The following is an 18,599-nucleotide window of genomic DNA, read 5'->3' on the forward strand; positions in this document are numbered from 1 at the left end:
AACAAGCGGGAAAATAGTTAATACTGCTGAAACCTACTAAAATAATTCCAGGATATATGGTTTATCTGACATAACATTACCTCTAAATACTGTCACTGATATGAAACTGACTGCTTCTTACTTTTCTAAACACACAGTGGTATAATTAACAATATTCAATCACTTCTGTTCTTTCCTGAGTATAAAAAAATTAAAATACCAATTAAAAAACTAATATATTCTTTTCTTTAAATGTTTCTTATAGATACAATTTCAATATTTTCATTCAATGGTGGTGTGGTTTGAGAGATTCTTCATTCACAAGTCAAACAACAATCCACCCAAAGGGAACTGAGAGCCTGTAGACTCATGGTACAAATAAAGAGTTCGGGAATGCGGCAGCTGACATTTCTAAAATACAAAACAGATAAAATTCTTAGAAGATACTTGCAATAAGCTCTGCTAAGCAGCTGCCCACAGAACTGGAACATTTGATAATTTTCCTGGTGATCTCAATGGGACTCCAGATGTTTCCAAATTCAACTTGAACTCTTATCTTAGGCTTTGTATTTTGCTTTTCCAGTTTTGCTAATGACACAAACATGATTCAAATCCCTGAAGTATTTATTACAGTCAAGGGCATATCCTACAACAAACTTGTCTGGAATTTCAAATCCAACAAAGTCTGGTCTATATCCAACACTTTGAGGGGTCCTTTTCACCAGCACGCTTGCAACCTTGACCATCTTTGGATTATGCTCCTTGGCCAAGGAAAGCAAGGTTTGCATTGTTTTGCCAGTGTCAATTATATCGTCAACAATCAAGACATTCTTTCCAGTTAAAGTTGAGAGATCATCTCCACCAATTACTTTTATGTCACCTGTTAACTGGTCATTACAGTCTGATAAAATCTACAGTCATAGGTATAGATCTATCACTATTTCTGTTCAGTGCTTTGATGTAATCTAGCAGGTCAGCAAAGAATTTATAGCTCTCCTTGAGCACACAAAGGGCCAGGATGTGACGGCCTCCCATCTCCTTTATCACATCTCGAGCTAGCCGTTCGGTCCTGTCTATAATTAGTCCATGAGGAATAAATACCTTTTCCAAATGCTCAGCATAATGATTAGGTATACAAAATAAATCTAGGTCATAACCTGGTTCATCACCACTAATCACGATTCTGGGGCTGTGGTCGCTGTAACGGAGCCGGCTGGCGTGTGGGCTGAGGGCAGTCTCCAGTGGTTTCTCTTTGAGTAAACTATTGTTGAGATACAGTAAGTCCCCCACATGCGAACATTCAAGTTGTGAACTTTCAAAGATGCAAACGTGCATTTGCATGTCCAATCAGGTAAGCTAGTTCACGTGTCTGACGTACATTGTCACGTGCGTGCATCCTCCACAAGGGGTTGTGCTTTTGTGCACTTTACTGTCATCTATGACAAGAAGAAAAGAGCTACTACCCAGACATCAATGGATTGTTTTTTCAAGAGGGTAGATAGAATTGATCCAGCAAGGAACCAGAGCCTGTGCCATCAATGTCAGGCATGAGTGAAATACAGCTTGCCCTCGGTCTCCTATTGCTGACAATCCTTCAGCTCTACCATCTCCCACCTCCTCTCCCTCCTCCGGTCAGTAACTCTTCTTGCCTGTTCACTTAAAGCCAGCCCCTGTATGCCAGTTGTTGTACTGTACTACTGTACTTTTCAAGGTACTGTACTGTAAGATTAAAAATGTTTTCTTTATTTTTTGTGTGTGTTTGTTTTTTATGTATTATTTTTGTGAAAAGTATTATAAACCTGTTGTAGTACAGTGCTGCGTAGCCGATCGTGTTAGCTGGGTACTTAGGCTAACTTTGCTGGACTTACAAACAAATTGGGCTTAGGAACACCTTCTCGGCATGGAACTCGTTCGTATGTGGGGTACTTACTGTATTAGAAACCCTGGCTGCCCCCAGAGCCACCACCTGCCAGTAGTGAGCTCCACGACCCAGTGGTGGTCTGGCAGCTCCTGGGGCATCCCTGGTCGGGGTGGAAGCCTGTCTAGTTTCAGGCTGCCCCCGGGTACCCACATCAAGCTGTAACCTGGCTCCAGACTGAGTTTCCCTTCAGTTTTTCCCTCCAATCATCCCCACGGACTCCTGGACATCCCTGGATTAAGGGCCCCAGGGAATGGTGAGGACAGTGTCTTGTTTGGGTCGCCCTCCGCGCCTCCCCCACAATGCAGTGCCTCATTGTCCAGGATGTCTCCTCGCCCACAGCCAAAACTACCAGCTCTGGGACTTCTGTTGCCTCTGCTTGCCCTGGCTGTGTTCTCTCTGGCAGAGCCAGCTGTGGAGCTAGCAAAGCCCTGAGCGAAAGACACGCTTGATCTTTTTGCAGTCCCTTCTCCACTTACAGGTATACCTTTTACAAAACTTGAACTCTTATGTGTGGGCCTTGGGACAGTGTCACATTTCAGAAGCACAGGACAGGAGCCAAAATAGATTAAAAGGAATTTCTTTGCTCATCCCTCATGCAAGTCATTATGGAAGCTAGACAAAGACAGGAACTCATAAACATTTACTACATTTTCGTCTCTATCTCCTTTGCTCTGAGAGGCTCTCGTCCCATCCCTGAAGAAAACTCCTCTACTCTCTGCCTCCGCCTCCATTCTCCTGCTCCCCCAGGACTGGGTTATATAGCTTGACTTAGCTTCTCTCCCAGCAACAGGGATCCTTCCTCTTTGGAAGTGGGGGAGGAGTCAGGAGTGCACAATTAAAGAATTCTCTTCATGTGCCGGGAGAGAGGGAGTAGTACTTACACAGAAATCAGCTCTGGTCCATCACTTAGTTTTCAGAATAGGCAGAGCCTCATGATTTTATTCTTAGTCACTAACCACTAGAAACATGTTCCTACTGATCTTACGATGTTTAAAGTGTCATGTTAACGATTACCATCCCAGCTTGGTAACTGACGCAGCTGGCTGGTGAAAAGCAACAGCTCTGTGCTTGAGACTGGCTCAGGAACAGGACTCTGATGAGTTCTAGTTGGTCAGTTTTATCTGGTAGAGGTAGGGAAGGCTGCAACTGCATCATGGCTCTACCTTGTGTGGCAGAGCCTGTTCACCCGTTCATTCATTCATTCATTCATTCATTTATTCAACCAACCAAGACTTTTCTGTGCAGCCATTACTAGTCCAGCTCTGTGCTACATACAGAAGAGAAAGACGAATAAGTCTCAAGCCTCACCTTCAAGGAGCACACCTCAAACTGGGGAGACAATCAATCATGCGACCTCATCAATCATAACACAGTTTGGTGGTGTAATAGCAGACAGAGAAGCAGGGACCAAAGGGTCACTGGGACAGAACAACTAACTCTGACGTGGGATAGAGATGGATCAGTCTAAGAAGCCTTCTCAGAGGAGGTGATATTCGAGCTGGGTCGAAAGAAAAAGTAGAAGCACTTCAGATGAAGAATGCAGTACAAGCATTTCAGGAAGGAGGCACAGAACAGGTAATGCCACAGTTACATGAAAGGGGATCCTAAGTTTGGGCAAGAATGAAAAGCTTAGAATAGCTGGACACAGAGTAGTGGGAGGGATACTGGGAAGTAGGTGGGGGCAGCATGTGAAGGACCTTGGAAAGTTTTAAAACAAATATTGGAGGAAAATAGAAAAGATTAAAAATTACCTATACTCCCCATCCTTTATTAATGTTATAGAAAGTACGACACAATGGAAATTTCCTCTTTGCCCATCCAAAATCACCATGCCAAGGAAACCTCTGCTAATAGTTTAATAGATGTCCTCCCTTTTTCCTAAATTTACGCAGGTATTTTTATGTATACAAATTTAAATCACATTTTAAAAGATCCTATACGTATTGACCTGCATTTTTTTCCCCAGTTAGTAACATAGGAGATATGTTTACAGATCAGTTTATACAGAACTATTTTGTTATTTTTAATAGGCAATGAGGAACCAGTGAAGGACTCTACGTTTGGGGGTGAGTGGGTCAGATCTGTTTTATGTGGAGGCTGGATGAGAGAGAAGAGGCCAGGAAGCCCACTCAGGAAGGGTAAGGATGAGAACCCCACTGAAAAGGCCACAAGGATGAGATGTAAGAGAGGTTTCTGAGGTAAAATATGCAGGTTGCAGTGACCAGTGTTGGCTGGGTTGTGAGAAAGTCTCGGTGAAGTTTCATTTTGTTATACATGATAGAAGCTACTAGAACTAGCTTCAGAAGAGACATTTTAAAAGGAGGATTCAAGGGCAAGAGCTACAACCAGGCCTGAGGGGGCTTGGAATCCAGAAATAGAAAACTATCATGGGTCAAGATCACTGTCTACTCTTTCTAGAGCGAGGGTTTCTCATTCCAGTTTCTCTCTGAAGGTCCACCTCATCATCCTTTGTGTCTGCTTCTCCGTGCACTTGTGCCTAGCTGCACTAGGAGGGTCTGCAGAGCACGCTGTACTACAGACAGATCAGGGGTGTGTGTGTGTGTGTGTGTGTGTGTGTGTGTGTGCTTTCAGAATTCCCTGGGCAATTTCAACACAGAGCAAAGGTGAATAACCCATAGTAGTGGGACCTGTTCCATGTCTCTGAGGCCCATTTCCAAATTCCCAGGAAAGGTTGTGATTGGCCCAGCCAGGTCAGGTGTTTGCTCTGGTCCAATCAACTGTGTTCATGGTGGAGCACCAGTCAGAATGACCAGGTGAAGTCAGCATCAGGGACAAGGAAGTGGAGGGGGAGGCAGGAGAGCCCATGGCTTCCAGATTTTGTGGTTCCACACGACACAGGCAAATCAGATTTCACGTTTACCTCTTGCTCCACCTCTTGCTCCTTCCCCTGGGGACAAAGCCTTTGCCTGAGTGGACAGAGTACTTTGTGACACTGGCATGCGTGCCATTACGCCGTCTCTGCCTGCAAGGACAAAGGGAATGACTTAGTCCCTCGGCTTCCGCCGCTGGGGCTGCCGGGCCGCCCTCCTCCACGGGAGCAGCGCGGCCTGGCTGCTCGGGGCTCAGGGCCGGCTGAGCAAGGGCCGGTGGCACAAAGTACGTCTCCCCGGAAGGAGAAGCGGAAGCAAACAGCTGTGAAATGATGCTTCATTGCAATCAGCTTCTTGCTTGTCATTAGGATGAATACCTGTGGGTAGACTGTGGCTTCACATTTCCCTCCGAGTCGGGAAAGAGCTGACCAGTGGGAGGCAAGTCTCTCCAGCCGGCCGCGGGCTGCGCCTTCCCCGCTATTTACCTGCGTCGTCAGGCCGCTCCTCCCACCCCACTAAGCCTTCTCCCTGGATGGAGAACTGCTCACCCCCGCTTCCTCCTTCCCGGGAGGAAGGGGCACGTGGTGGCGTGTGAGGGAATTTCTCAGCCCAACCGCAAGAGCTTTCTGTTTCCTGCTCCTCCAACTCAAAGTCGCACGCCTCCCCGGGGGCGTGGGTCCTAGAATAATTACAAACCTCAAGACCAGCCCACGCACGGGTGGGTTTGAAGCCAGTAGCCTCTGTTTTTCTGTCCTGCAAGGTCTTATCTTGGCTTTTAATATCCTACTCTTGACTTTTCAACCGTGTTTCTGTACTTCTGCCAACTCCGTAATTTATGGATGTGTTTGAGTGATTTTCTTCACGTTTCATTTTACATCTCTGGAAAAGCTGAGGGGGTTATATTTTTATGCCAAGACAGAGGACTTGCTTGAGACTCAGCAGGCCTTAAGACAAGCCCCAGATCTGCCAATTACTAGTTTTGTAACCTCTGGCAGATGGCTTCAGTTCCCTCCCCCATTCTCCCATGGCTATGTTTATACTTCTATTATTATATGTATCACTTCTCTGTGCTCCCTAGGAGATTCTGAACTTCTCAAGACTAAGCTTTTATCTGTCTGGGTAACAACCACAATAACTAGTACAGTGCCTGACACATAGCAGATGTCCAAAAAAACTAAAATGTAACCTCTAGAAGTCTACAAAATTGGGATAATTATACCAAGTTATAAACATTAAATAAGGCAATTCATGTGATTTATAAACTATAAAGAATAATAATACATATGTCTAAAAGTTATAACAAGGCCATTATAAAATTTGTACAGCTTTTAAAAATATGGTTCTATTAAATTAGTCTTACTTCATATTTGAAAAGCTTAGGGTAAAGGATTGATGAGGAAAAGCTAAGATTTCTCATTTATAGTGACTTCATTAATCACATGACTTATTCTGTCTCTAGCATAAGCCTCTGTTCTCACATGTGGTGTTTTTTGTTTTGTTCTGTTTTGTTTTTATTCAGTGAGTTACGTTGTTTAATGGTTGATACATTTGGTATAAAGGATGATAACTCTAACCCAGGGTTTCTCAACCTCTGCACTATTGACATTTGGGCCAAATAATTCTTTGTTGGGGGTTGGGAGCTGTCCTGTGCATCGTAGGCTATTTAGCAGCACTGCAGCTCCCCTCAACCCACCAGATGCCAGTATCACCCTCCCCCCGACCAAGGTAACACCCCAAAAAGTCAAATGTCCCCTGGAAGGAGAGAGGGGGCAAAGTTGCCCCCATCCCTTCTATTGCTCTGAAGTTTTGACTCATGCTTTTTTTCTCTTGCATCTTTAAGTATTAACTTTCTCAATATTTGAAATGTATGAACTCACGTCTCTTAAGTGCTGCAAAATAAGACCAGTCTGAGTCCTACTCAAAGCATTTTTCACTGACTTGGATTTGAAGGTACTCATGTCCTTCAACACGTTCGCTTAGTCAGAGAGAATTTCCTAGCTTGCCAGAGAAATTCCCTCTTTCTCCCTTATTCTTTTTCCATACTCGGGGTTGGTACAGCCTTAATGTCTATCCCTTACACCAAGACTTTGAAGACCAATCCTCCAATTCCATCACCATTTCTTCTAAGAAGCAAGTAAGCTTCTTACCCCTAGGACCTGTGATGGCCTGACTTCTCAGAGTTCCCCCAAGCAGACACAAAATCAAGTCCCCTCTGTGAGCCTCACTGCACTAGAGGGACCCTAGGTCTATAGCATGTATACATTTAGGTGTGGACACTTTATATTACCACCAAGCACAAGTCTCTCCTAAGTGATCTACACCTATCTTCCTTTTTACACATGTACCTTTGCTCCTCACCTCCCTCCCTTCCTCTGCATTTGGTGTCTTTGTGGACTTACCCCAATTCACAGGCAATGACGTAACTTTTCCATCCCCCCGATGGCTGGGGCCAGTGTCACAGTCCTCGCATTGCAGACAAGATGCTTGCTTTCCTCCCCATCTCCTGTCTACCCTCCTTTGACGAGCACAGCCTATGGTTTTATCTGACATTCATTTTCTCCAAAGTGCAAAAGCTGTTATTAATAGTCTCCACTTGTTTGCCTATGAACCTGATAAGCATGAATTTACCAAGTACAAATGCTCTGGTCACCTGTGATGCTGGCACTCACTTAACAAATGCCTCTCTCCCACACAGAAAGGATGCTGTCTCATGAATTGAAAATGACCCTGCGTACCATGCACACAGTTTTCATTCCTCCTTGAGAAACCACGTTCTTGTGGACAAAAAAGAATGAGATTCTGTCATCTATTGCATTATGCCTGCGTTGGATGCTCAGTATCTGGCACATAACAACACTTTTACAGTTGTTTTTGGCAAGAGAGTTTGCTAACTCAAAATTATCTTTACAAAGTAGTATAACCAGCTAGTTTTAAAGTTAATTTGTGAAGATGAGTTGACATCTTAGAAGACAGAAGTGTAGCTAATTAGGAACTCATCTGAAGCAGAAATTTTGAAAGGCTGTTTATTGTATCCAATATGTCTCAACATAATTCTCTACACATTGAAAACCACCATCAACACCGCTGCTTTGAGCTCCTACTTAGTGCCTGATGTACGTTATGTCATTTAAACCTCACAACAACCTGGTGAGGTTTTCTTGGAGACAACTATCCCCATCTCACAGATTAGGAAACTAAAACTCAGAGATGTCGTGTGAACGTGACCAAAGGCACACAGTCATTAAGTAGCGAACTTAGGATCCAATCCAAAGCCCAACAAAGTGAGATGTTGGATATCACTATTCAGTATAGGGATTTCTACAAAACTCTGAAGCAGAGTAAAGAGCTTCTCGTCTAATCCCAACGAGTATCACACTAAGAAGTCCTAAAAACATCTCACAGAGTAGTATGAAAAAATAAAGATTAGGAATCAGATCTGGATCTTAATCCACACTTTCCTACTTTCTAGTGGAATCATCATGGACAATGGCCTTATCATTGCTGAGCATCAGTTTCCTCATCAAAAACAGAGATTAAGGGTTTATGTGGGTAATTATGTGTTAACTCTTATGCTCTACAAAAATGTAGTTTGACCATAGGTATTTCTCAGGAGCCTCATCACCAAATCACGGGAAGAACCTGGCTTCCCTTCTCAAGTTGGACGGCCATTGCCAAGGCTGTCCAAAGGCGACGGTGTTCTCTTTCCCATAACATCAGTGATGACACAGGGAGAGTGAGCATGTCAGGCCACGGGGACTGCCTCTCTAATAGGCTGACCACATCTGGAACACAAACAGAGTCTCTTCTGAGCAACCACAAGGAGAAGCCAAGCAGACTAAAGGGCATTGCCTCCAAGTGGCTGGCCAGTGTCCACGGGCTTTAGAACACTGTGGTTAGCCTCAGACTCTGTCAGAAGGGACAAGTTCCAGCTCCCAAGTTAGTCGCTTCCACAACAGTAAACCAAGATGAGTCATGTGAGGATGGAGAAACCTCTAGAGACAGCTTTCCATGTGAGGATCACTATAAAGAATTAAAGCTGGAGACGGTAGAACTCTAAGAACCTGGGCGGCTGATGTTTCCATCTTAGTGAGTCAATATGTGAGACGTGGCAGGACGTGAGCATGTGTGTGTACCTGTTCACACTCGTGTTCAATGAAGGAGAGCCTCTGTGTATCCTTCTGCCTCCTCTTGGTTTGCCAGCTGCCACTCAGCAGTATCCTTATGGATTGGAGACTTACACAATATTATTACTTGAGGGACAGTCTGGTTCTTTTTAATATTACAAAATTGCTCTTTCAAAAGTTTGGACCAATTCATTTTCACTGTTGCAGAGTGTAAGAGGGTCTATTTTCTTCACCAATTTCAACACTTGGTAATAGTATTATTATTTCTACTTTTAAAGTAATACTGACACATGATGAAAATTACATTTAAATAGCATACAACACTGTGAAAAACTTCCTTCTCCCCCTCCTTACACTGTTCCACTCCCTGTGCTAACTGACTTTAGCCAATTCTGATTTTAGTTATTCTGGTGGTCGCCACAAAATACTAAATAATATGCTTATGCCTCAGTTTCTTGATTTATCATCTCTCTACTGACTCCTGTCAGAGATTTGTGCTAACTTATCCTCTCACTGTCTCTTCTCACCTTCATAATTTTAGACAGTGTTCCCCTTGATTTGTCACTATTGCGGCTGAAGAAACAGTCCCTCTACTCTTTCCCCCACCCTTTCTCCCCACATCCTTCACCTTCTGTCTTCTGCCATCACTGCCCCATTCCTTTTTACATTTATTGGGTTTGCAATAGTTATATTCTATTCTGAAACCAAAATTAAGCCTTTCATACTTTGTCTAAAAATTCATTCTAAAAATTGAAGATCAATAGGCAGCTTTTATAATTCTGTAAATATATTAAAATTATTTGCTGAAGAATCAAGTAAGGAAGAAAATAATCCTGAACCACTGAAGAGAATGTTCAAAAGTCAAAATCAAATGAATCTTCTTTCCTTAACCTAATCAGTTTCTCACAACTATGCCTTAATTTAGGTTGCTTCTTATTTGGATTAAGAGTTTCCCTCTGATTTTTGTTTTTCCTGGAGTTTCTATTTGCTTTTCTTTTTTAACTAATTGACAGTAGAAATATATATGCTCATTACCATATGATGATCATCCAATTTCTTAAAACATATCATTTTTGAATGGTTTAATGTTGCCTCATTGTCTTCCAGGTATGCACCACAGTTGCTGCCATGTTTTTTTAATTTTAATTACACATTTATTTCTAATATGTTTTAATCCCATGACTTCCTCTTTGTTGTATTCCTCTTTCATCTTATTGGAATGTACACACAAGTAATCTTTCAATGCTGTAGTCTGAATGTTTGTGTCTGCTCAAATTCATATGCTGAAATCCTAATTCCCAATGTGATGCTATTTGGAGGTGGGGCCTTTAGGAGGTGGAGCCCTCATGAAGAGAATAGTGCCCTTATAAAAGAGGCTCCTGCGAGCTTGCTTGCCCCTTCTACCACATGAGGAAGTCGGCAGTCTGCAACCCAGAAAAGGGTCTTCAAGAGCACCCAACCGTGCTGGCACCATGATCTTGGACTTCCAGCCTCCAGAACTGTGAAAAATAAATTTTTGTTGTTTATAAGGTACCCAACCTCTGGTATTTTGTTATAGCATCCTGAATGGACTAAGACAGCAGATAAACGTTTGTCTTTATAAACAAAATTAATTCTGAAAATTGAAAATCAGTTATCAGTTTTTGTATTATTATACTTGTATAAATATTATTAACTGAAAATCTGAGTAGTGTGGTTCTTAAAAAGCTCTTTATTTGTCCCAATGCTTGGTGAAGAGTTTGGTTAGGTTGATAACTCTAGACAGAAAATCACATTCCCTTGACACTATGAAGGCATTGCTCTACTAGATTACTCTTCTGGCACCCAAAATTACTGACAAGAAGGCCAAGGCCATGTTAGTTCTTATTCTTTTATGTTACCCCATCTTTACTCCTTGGAATCACTAAGAATCTTCTCTTTATATTGCATGTCCTAAGTTTTAACACAATGTATGTGGGTCCTTAAAATTTTATTTATTTTTTTGGCTCAATCTCCAGCGGCTCCTTCCAATTTGAAAACTCTTGCCTTTCCTTTGATAATTTTTCTCCCTTGTGTTCTCTGTTCTTTCTGCGATTCCTGCCAGAAAGATGTTGGACTTCCTGAATCGATCCTCCATGTCTTTTAATTTTTCCCTCATATTTTCCATCTCTCTCCTTCTGTTCTACATTCTGGAATATTTCCTCAACTTTTCTTCCAGCCCTTCTGTTGAAATGATTAATTTTCAAGAACTCTGGCTGTCCTTGTTTATCCATTCACATTCATGAGTATATGTCAATAAGTGGAGCACATGGACTTTCACTGCTCACTTTAGGTAACGGGGTAGAAATCAGGTTGATGGGATGCTCCCCACACCCTGTAGGCCCCTTCTTGGGGCCAAAACAAGGAAAACCTCACTCTGGAGGGCCAACCCTCACTCAAAGAGCCCTAGACCTCCCCAGACAAACCGTTGAAGTTCCCTGAAGAGCAGACTCATCTCTGAAGGCAACCAGTACATGTTGCAGCTGCTCTGCATCTGTGGTGGGGAGGTAGTGAGAGTGAGGGTGGGCAACTGGCTCAGCTGCTCCACAGATCTTCATGCAGATAGTCAACCTGATTGCCAGCCTGCTTTCCACCTCTACTTTCCCTTTCTGTCAACTCAGAGCTTTGCACATCTTCCAGAGCGCCCAGGAAGATGGCTCCCCTTCCCAGAAATCGGCTCTCTCTCCATTGCAGCATTTCTCCCGCACCTCAGATACTGCTTCCCCCGTTTCTGGGTTATTTGACGATTCAATCTCATTTGCTTTCTATCTCCCAGAAAATTATCAGAAAACTCTGCTGATGTCCCCACCTACTGTACTCTGCACCGCTATGGATGTATTCCCTTTTACACATCTCTACCGCCATTTCAATAGGCCTCTGTGCAGGAGGGAAGGAAACACGTGGGCCCACTTCACCCTCTGAACTGGGAACCCAAAGCGGTACCGTTAAACATTTAAAATTTTGTCTTGGAGGCAAAAAAGCATATATCGTCTTTAACCTGTCCTTCTGTAACTTTTAGTGAGGTTAAGTATCTCTCGTATTTGATTGGCCATTTAAACTTCTCCTATGGATGGACAGCCTGTTTTTACGATGAATGGCTCTAGACATCATTCAAGTCCAGCAGAAGTTTTACTTCAGCTCCTCGCGCAGACATTTTAGGTTGCAAACACATGCCACTTGTGAACTCTCAATCCTGTGAGTACTAACTCATAATTCTTAAAAAAAAAATTTTTTTTTTCATGCGGACCATTTTTAAAGTCTCCGTTGAATTTGTTACAATATTGCTTCTTTTTATTTACTTTTATTTTATTTATTTATTTTGCGGTGCGCGGGCCTCTCACTGTTGTGGCCTCTCCCGTTGCGGAGCACAGGCTCCGGACGCGCAGGCTCAGCGGCCATGGCTCACGGGCCCAGCCGCTCCACGGCAGGTGGGATCTTTCCTGGCCCGGGCACGAACCCGCGTCCCATGCATCAGCAGGCCGACTCTCAACCACTGCGCCACCAGGGAAGACCGCTTCTTGTTATTTTATGTTTTGGTTCTTTGGCCCCGAGGCATATGGGATCTTAGCTCCCCATCCAGGGATTGAACCCACGCCCCGTGCATTGGAAGGCAAAGTCTTAACCACTGGACTGCCAGGAAAGTCCCACTCATAACTCTTTATGAATTATTAATCCACAATAATAGAACTGTCTGTTTAAAAGTCTTGATAGTCTTCTTTCTCCAACTTTCCCTCCTGCTCCTCCTTCCTCACTTCATTGAGAAATTCAGGGCGAAGAGGAAAGGCTGCACCACACTGTGTATTCTCTCCTTGAGTCAGGCTCCATCCTGCCACCTACTTGAATTGTGACCCTCACAATTTCTCTGCCCTCAGAGTTGACCCACATGAGACCTGTGGTTGGAGCCACCTCTGTTTGCCCAGAACAATCCTCTGGAACATGGCGGGCTGGCAGCCCTGCCCGATATTCCACTTCCCACCAGGACATAAATGTGAGATGGAAGGTTCTGCGAGTGGCAGCTGGTGGACACACTGGCAGGTACCAGTGCCCACTCTGTCAGCAGTCCAGGGGCTCTCACCTTGGCTTCTATAAGCTGAACTCTCTCCATCCCCTGCGGCTCAGAACCATACTCATGGCAGCTTATTTCAATAACTTGAGCACTCTTTGAACAAAGTATTTTACTTGGGGGCATGCATCCAACCCTTCCTGAAAATTAATCCTTGAAAAGTCACAATGATGCTGAGAAAACTTGAAGTCATCTATGTGCCTCTTAGGAATTTTATAAGTAAGACAAGGAGTTTTAGTACATTCATGCAGCAAACTGGGAAGATCTGGGGAATTCAGAGCTCATGTTCCCCCACCCGCAGCCTGGCAGGGGCCACTGCGGATGTGAGTCTGTTTATGGCAGAAAAGCCTGTGCAGCAAGGGTTTGAGAATGACTCTTCCCCCATTTACTGCAGAGGTACACGAACTTCTGAATTTAGGAGGGAGAAAGGGCAACAGGAGGGAGTGGCTTTTCATGAAGGATGAAGGGTGGCTTCTCTCAAAACTTCTAGAGAGCCACATTGTATCTTAAACCATAGTGTCACAGAAAGAAATGCTATCTAACGAGACTCAGAGAATGGGACTCAAACAGGAGAATCCCTATGAAACCATGGGTCCCTGCAAGGGATCCTCTTTTGCAAGCCCCAAAGGCAAAGGACTCTGCACACAATGGATATTTGTTTGTCTGCTGGGGCTGACATAACAGAACACACAGGCTGGGAGGCTTAACAGCAGACATTTATTTGTCCCAGTTCTGGAGGTTCGAAATCCAAAATGAAGGTGCTGGCGCGGTTTGTTTTTGGTGAGGGCTCTCTTCCTGGCTTGCAGAACTTCTTTGTGTGTCTTCATACGACCTTTTCTCTGTATGTATATGTGGAGAAAAAGAAATCTCTTGTGTTTCTTCCTTTTCTTATAAGAATACCAGTCCTGGGCCTCCCTGGTGGTGCAGTGGCTAAGAATCCGCCTGCCAATGCAGGAGACACAGGTTCGAGCCCTGGTCCGGGAAGATCCCACATGCTGCAGAGCAACAAAGCCCGTGCACCACAACTACTGAGCCTGTGCTCTACAGCCCGTGCTCCGCAACAAGGGAAGCCACCGCAATGAGAAGCCCATGCACTGCAATGAAGAGTAGCCCCCCACTCGCCACAACCAGAGAAAGCCTGCATGCAGCAACGAAGACCCAACACAACCAAAAATAAACAAATAAATTTATTTTAAAAAAAAGAATACCAGTCCTATCTGATTAAGGTCCCACCTTTATGACCTCTTTTAACCTTAATTATTTCCTTATAAGCTCTTATCTCCAAATACAGTCACATTGGGGGTTATTTAACATACAAATTTGGGCAAGGACCACAATTTAATCCACAACCATATTGAATAAACACCAATGGTTAATTAATTAACTAATGATCTATCTGCCTGCCTTCTCAGATATGTGGAGCCCCTCCTTTTACCCACATCCTTCTTAGTCTTCCTCAAGGCAAATGCCATTGCCAATATGCTGGCACTACCCAGGTCATCAAGGGTGTAGTTTTTACAATGTCCCTATGAGGTGACAGGGCCTCGTTAATCCATTAATCAACAAACACCCATATGTCCACAACCAGACACCTCCATCCCCACCCTGCCTGCACACTGGGTTCTCCTGGCCCCTTCTCTCTATTTCTGTCCCTCTGGCACTCTCTCTGTAGCCCATGGAGTGTGAGAGCCTGACACCTGTATTCACTATTAGGGGGAAATAGGAGACCCCACTTCAGTCTAGCTTTAGACCTCTGCTCTGAGGGGAGGGGAATGCGGGTGGGAGAGAGTAGAGTGAGTCTTGTGCAGCGCCCAAAAAAATAGCAGTACTTTCTTTCCCATTTGCTATCATCCCCCCCACCCCTCTGTCACACACACACACACACACACACACACCAAGAAAGGCATCACTGACAAGGAGAATATGGACATTCCCAGGACCTCTGCCAAAATGTCATCAAAATCTAATCTACATCTTTAATGAGGACCATGTGTTTGTTGTTCTAAAAGTCTGCATGTTCCATCATATAAACACAAGGAAGCTCTGGTTTCAAGCTATAAATATATTTGCTCACCCGCCCGAGCATGTAACAGAATGACTGTGCTACATGAACAGACCAGGGCTGTACAAGAATGATCCCCCCAAGCATACGTGACCTAGAGTGATTCCTCAAGACGTCATTTCCCTTCTCGAGTAGTCCCAGCTCATGTACTGTATTCAGGCCTGTCCTCACATTCTCCTGACTCCCTAGGACATCGCAGCTCAACATCTTTCTTTGTTTACTGTCCAGGGGACCTATCTAGCTTGTTCATTTCCTCCCTAAATCTTTTGACTGTCCAGAAAATCCCTAACAAACACATTTACAGTTTGCAAAGTCTTTTCACATGTCATCATTTAATTCTCACAGATACTCTGTGAGGTGACGGAGACTCAGTCACATTCATTCAACAAGCACTGACGGAGGGTTCAGCACCATGCCAGGCACTGGGGAGACTGGGGTGGCTGAGGCATACTGCCAGCACAAGAGGAGCTCACAGACCCCTGGGGGAAATAGGCAGCACCACTCAGTATGCTAGCTCTCTGGGAGGAGGTGCCTCAAGACAGTGCATTCTAACTCAGGTGGACCAGGGAGGCTTCCTGAGGGAGAATATGGATCTCACTCCTGATTGCGGGGGAGCAGATAGGGGTTGGGCAGGAAAAGAAGGGGGCCAAAGGAATGCTAGGCAAGGGAGCAGGACATTCAAGTTATAAAAGAGCAAGTCTGGCCCATTTGTGGTACTCTGAGTAGTTGAATGTAGTTTGAGATAGAATGTAAAATGGGGTAGGGAAGGTGGGCAGGGAAGGAATCAAGAGAGGAACTCAGGGGCCAGATCACAGGGGACTATATTTCAGGACATGTTAAGGAGTTTGGATTTTTACCCTAAGGGGAATAAATAGGTAATCACTAAGGGTGTGAAGTAAAAGAGGCACATTTTTGCAGTCTTGCAGTTTAGAAAACGTAATTGGGCAGTGGCCAGACTGAGGGTGAGGCAGGAGGATACTGATGTGGTCTGGGAGAGACAGACACTGAGATTTCATTTCAGAGCAGTGGCAGTGGGGCTGGGGAGGAGGGATGGATTCAAGAGATATTTAAGGGTATGGGATAGGGAGGGTGGGAGGGAGACGCAAGAGGGAGGGGATATGGGGATATATGTATATGTATAACCGATTCACTTTGTTATACAGCAAAAACTAACACACCATTGTAAAGCAATTATACTCCAATAAAGATGTTAAAAAAAAAAGAGAGATTTAAGAGGACTATACAGGACTCGTGACTGGATGAATGTGGGAAGTCTGGGAGAAGCTAAGGCCAACATCCAGCCTTCTCTGGGGGCCTGTTGGTGGGAGACACTGTCCTTCACCTAAGTGTGACTAGGAGGGGAGAGCAGGTGTGGAACGAAAGGTGAGCAGATAGATTGATGCTAAACTCCAGGGGCCTGTGAATCCCAAATAGAAACGTTCAGGGAAGTTTGGATTCAGGCCTCATGAATTCAGAGGAGGGGTCTGGCTTAGAGATCTGGATTTGGGAGATACTGGCATATTAGCAGTAGCTGCTATAACAGGAGTATGTGAGGTCACCCAGGGGGTGGATGCAGAAGGCTGATGTCATTTTTCGCCAGAGCTGCTCCAGGTTTTGCTCAAAACCCACCAAGCCCCACCTTTAGCAGGAGTTAACATAAGTCTTTAAGTTAAAGGGTCCAGAGATTAAAAAAAAAGGAAGCTACAAAACAAACAAAAAGAAAACAGATGGCACCAGCTGGGACCAAGATGGCGACAAATCTGACCTGCAACAGACCTTGAGTCTTATTGCACACTGATTTACTACATTAGCATATTAAATGACACACCTGCCAGTGGCCAAGACCAGACATTAAGAAAAGAATAAAAGGGAGTGGCACCCTGTGCTTCCTGGGAAAAAGCTCTGCCCCTTCCCCGGTAGACCAATTCATATGCCTCCCCATCATTAGCCTCACTCCTCCTCTCTGTAAAATTAAATCCCTCTCACCACATGGGTGAGAAGTTGATCTGTGTACTTAGGTCCCGCTTCTCCACTTGGCCACTTGGCCACTGAATGAAGTTTGTGCTGTCTTGATCTCAGCTTAGGTTGTTATTCGGCTGCTCGAACCCAAAAGGAAAAAAGAAGCCTCCCCCACCAAGGCAGAGAGCCTCGGCCAGGCTAGGGCCTGAGTAGGGTCCATAAGATTTAATTTGGTAACAGTCTGACAAATGAGGAAACTGAGGTTGGCCCAAGATCTCTCAGTAGGTATATGGTATTGCTGGGCCTGCAGCCAAGTCTTTTGACTCCAAGACCAGCATGCTTCCTGCCACTCCAAAGCCTCTGAGGGAGGCCTGGAAATGAGCACAGGCTGCACCTGGGGCCAGAAGGTTTTACTTCTGTGGTTTTCCTGCTTCATCAGTAGGAAGCAGCCCTAAGCAGCAGCCCCAGGTGGGAGAAGTCTTCGCGATGCTGCTCTCAGGAGACTGGGAAGCTAGTCCAAATCCTCGTCCCATTAATACTCTTATATACGGTAAGGCAGAAAATGCATACATTAGTCATCATGTTCACACTCTCATTTGATTCTTACATCTGCCCTATAGGGCCCCTCTCTGCCCTGTCTCCTTCCCTAGACTCTGCCCCATCAGGTCCTTTGCTTCTCCTTCCTTCTCCATCAAAATTTGCTTGTCTTAGATCCCATTCTGTCTCCACCCTAGAATCTAGGTTCTCAGCTAGCCTATGTAATCAAGCCATTCCTGATAAGACGGGTACTAATAGGTTAGTGAGATATCCATCCCATGGTACTCGCTCCTTTTAACCAGAATTTCTGGAGACATGTAAGTAGCATTATTAAAGGCAAGAATTTCAAGCAACTTGGCAGATTATTGAGGAAGGGACAGGAGTGTGAGCAGGAGAGGAAGCAGGGAGAAAGCTGGGAGCTAGATCACCATGGGTATATTTCATAGGAAGGCCAATTTTTCTTTGGACAGTTCAGGCTGGAGTGGCAGTTTTGCTACCACTGAGTCTAAGCGCCTCCCTAACTTTAGCTAATGGGTGTGAGGTGATTCTCTGCAGTCACACAGAATATGTTCCTGCCTGTTCCAAGTGGCAGATGTTTGACTGTCTGAACACCTGGGTCTGCTATCATGCAGGTCAGACCGGTACAAACTAAAGAAATTTCAATAAAGTATAGACTTTAGTTAATAATATTTTTAAATTAATGGAACAAAAAGAAAAACAATGGGAAAAAAACCACTGAAACCCAAAGCTGGTTCATTGAGAAGATCAATAAAATTGAAAAAACTCTAGCCAGACTGATAAGGATAAAAGAAGACACAAATTGTCCATGTCACAAATGAGAGAGCAGTATAACTACAGATTCTATAGATATTTAAAAGAATAAGAGCACATGAACATTATGGCAATAAATTCAACAACCTATATGAAATAGACAAATACTTGGAAAGACACACACTACTAAATCTCACTCAAGAAAATAGAGATAACTGCTATATCTATTAAAGAAATAAAATTTATACTCAAAAACCTTGCCATAAAAAACAAAACCAAACCAAAAAAAAAAAAAAAAAAACCCTTCAGGAAGAGATGGTTTTACTGTAAATTC

The 18,599-nt window shown here is 44.1% G+C and overlaps 1 pseudogene; it reads right to left on the reverse strand.

Annotated features, from left to right (window-relative positions):
• Window positions 1-536: 536 nt before the first annotated feature.
• On the reverse strand, window positions 537-11,738 carry LOC103070423 (hypoxanthine-guanine phosphoribosyltransferase pseudogene; annotated as a pseudogene).
• Window positions 11,739-18,599: the final 6,861 nt, after the last annotated feature.

Source organism: Lipotes vexillifer, unplaced genomic scaffold, assembly GCF_000442215.2.
Source record: "Lipotes vexillifer unplaced genomic scaffold, Lipotes_vexillifer_v1.1 scaffold905, whole genome shotgun sequence".
Taxonomy (NCBI): domain Eukaryota; kingdom Metazoa; phylum Chordata; class Mammalia; order Artiodactyla; family Lipotidae; genus Lipotes; species Lipotes vexillifer.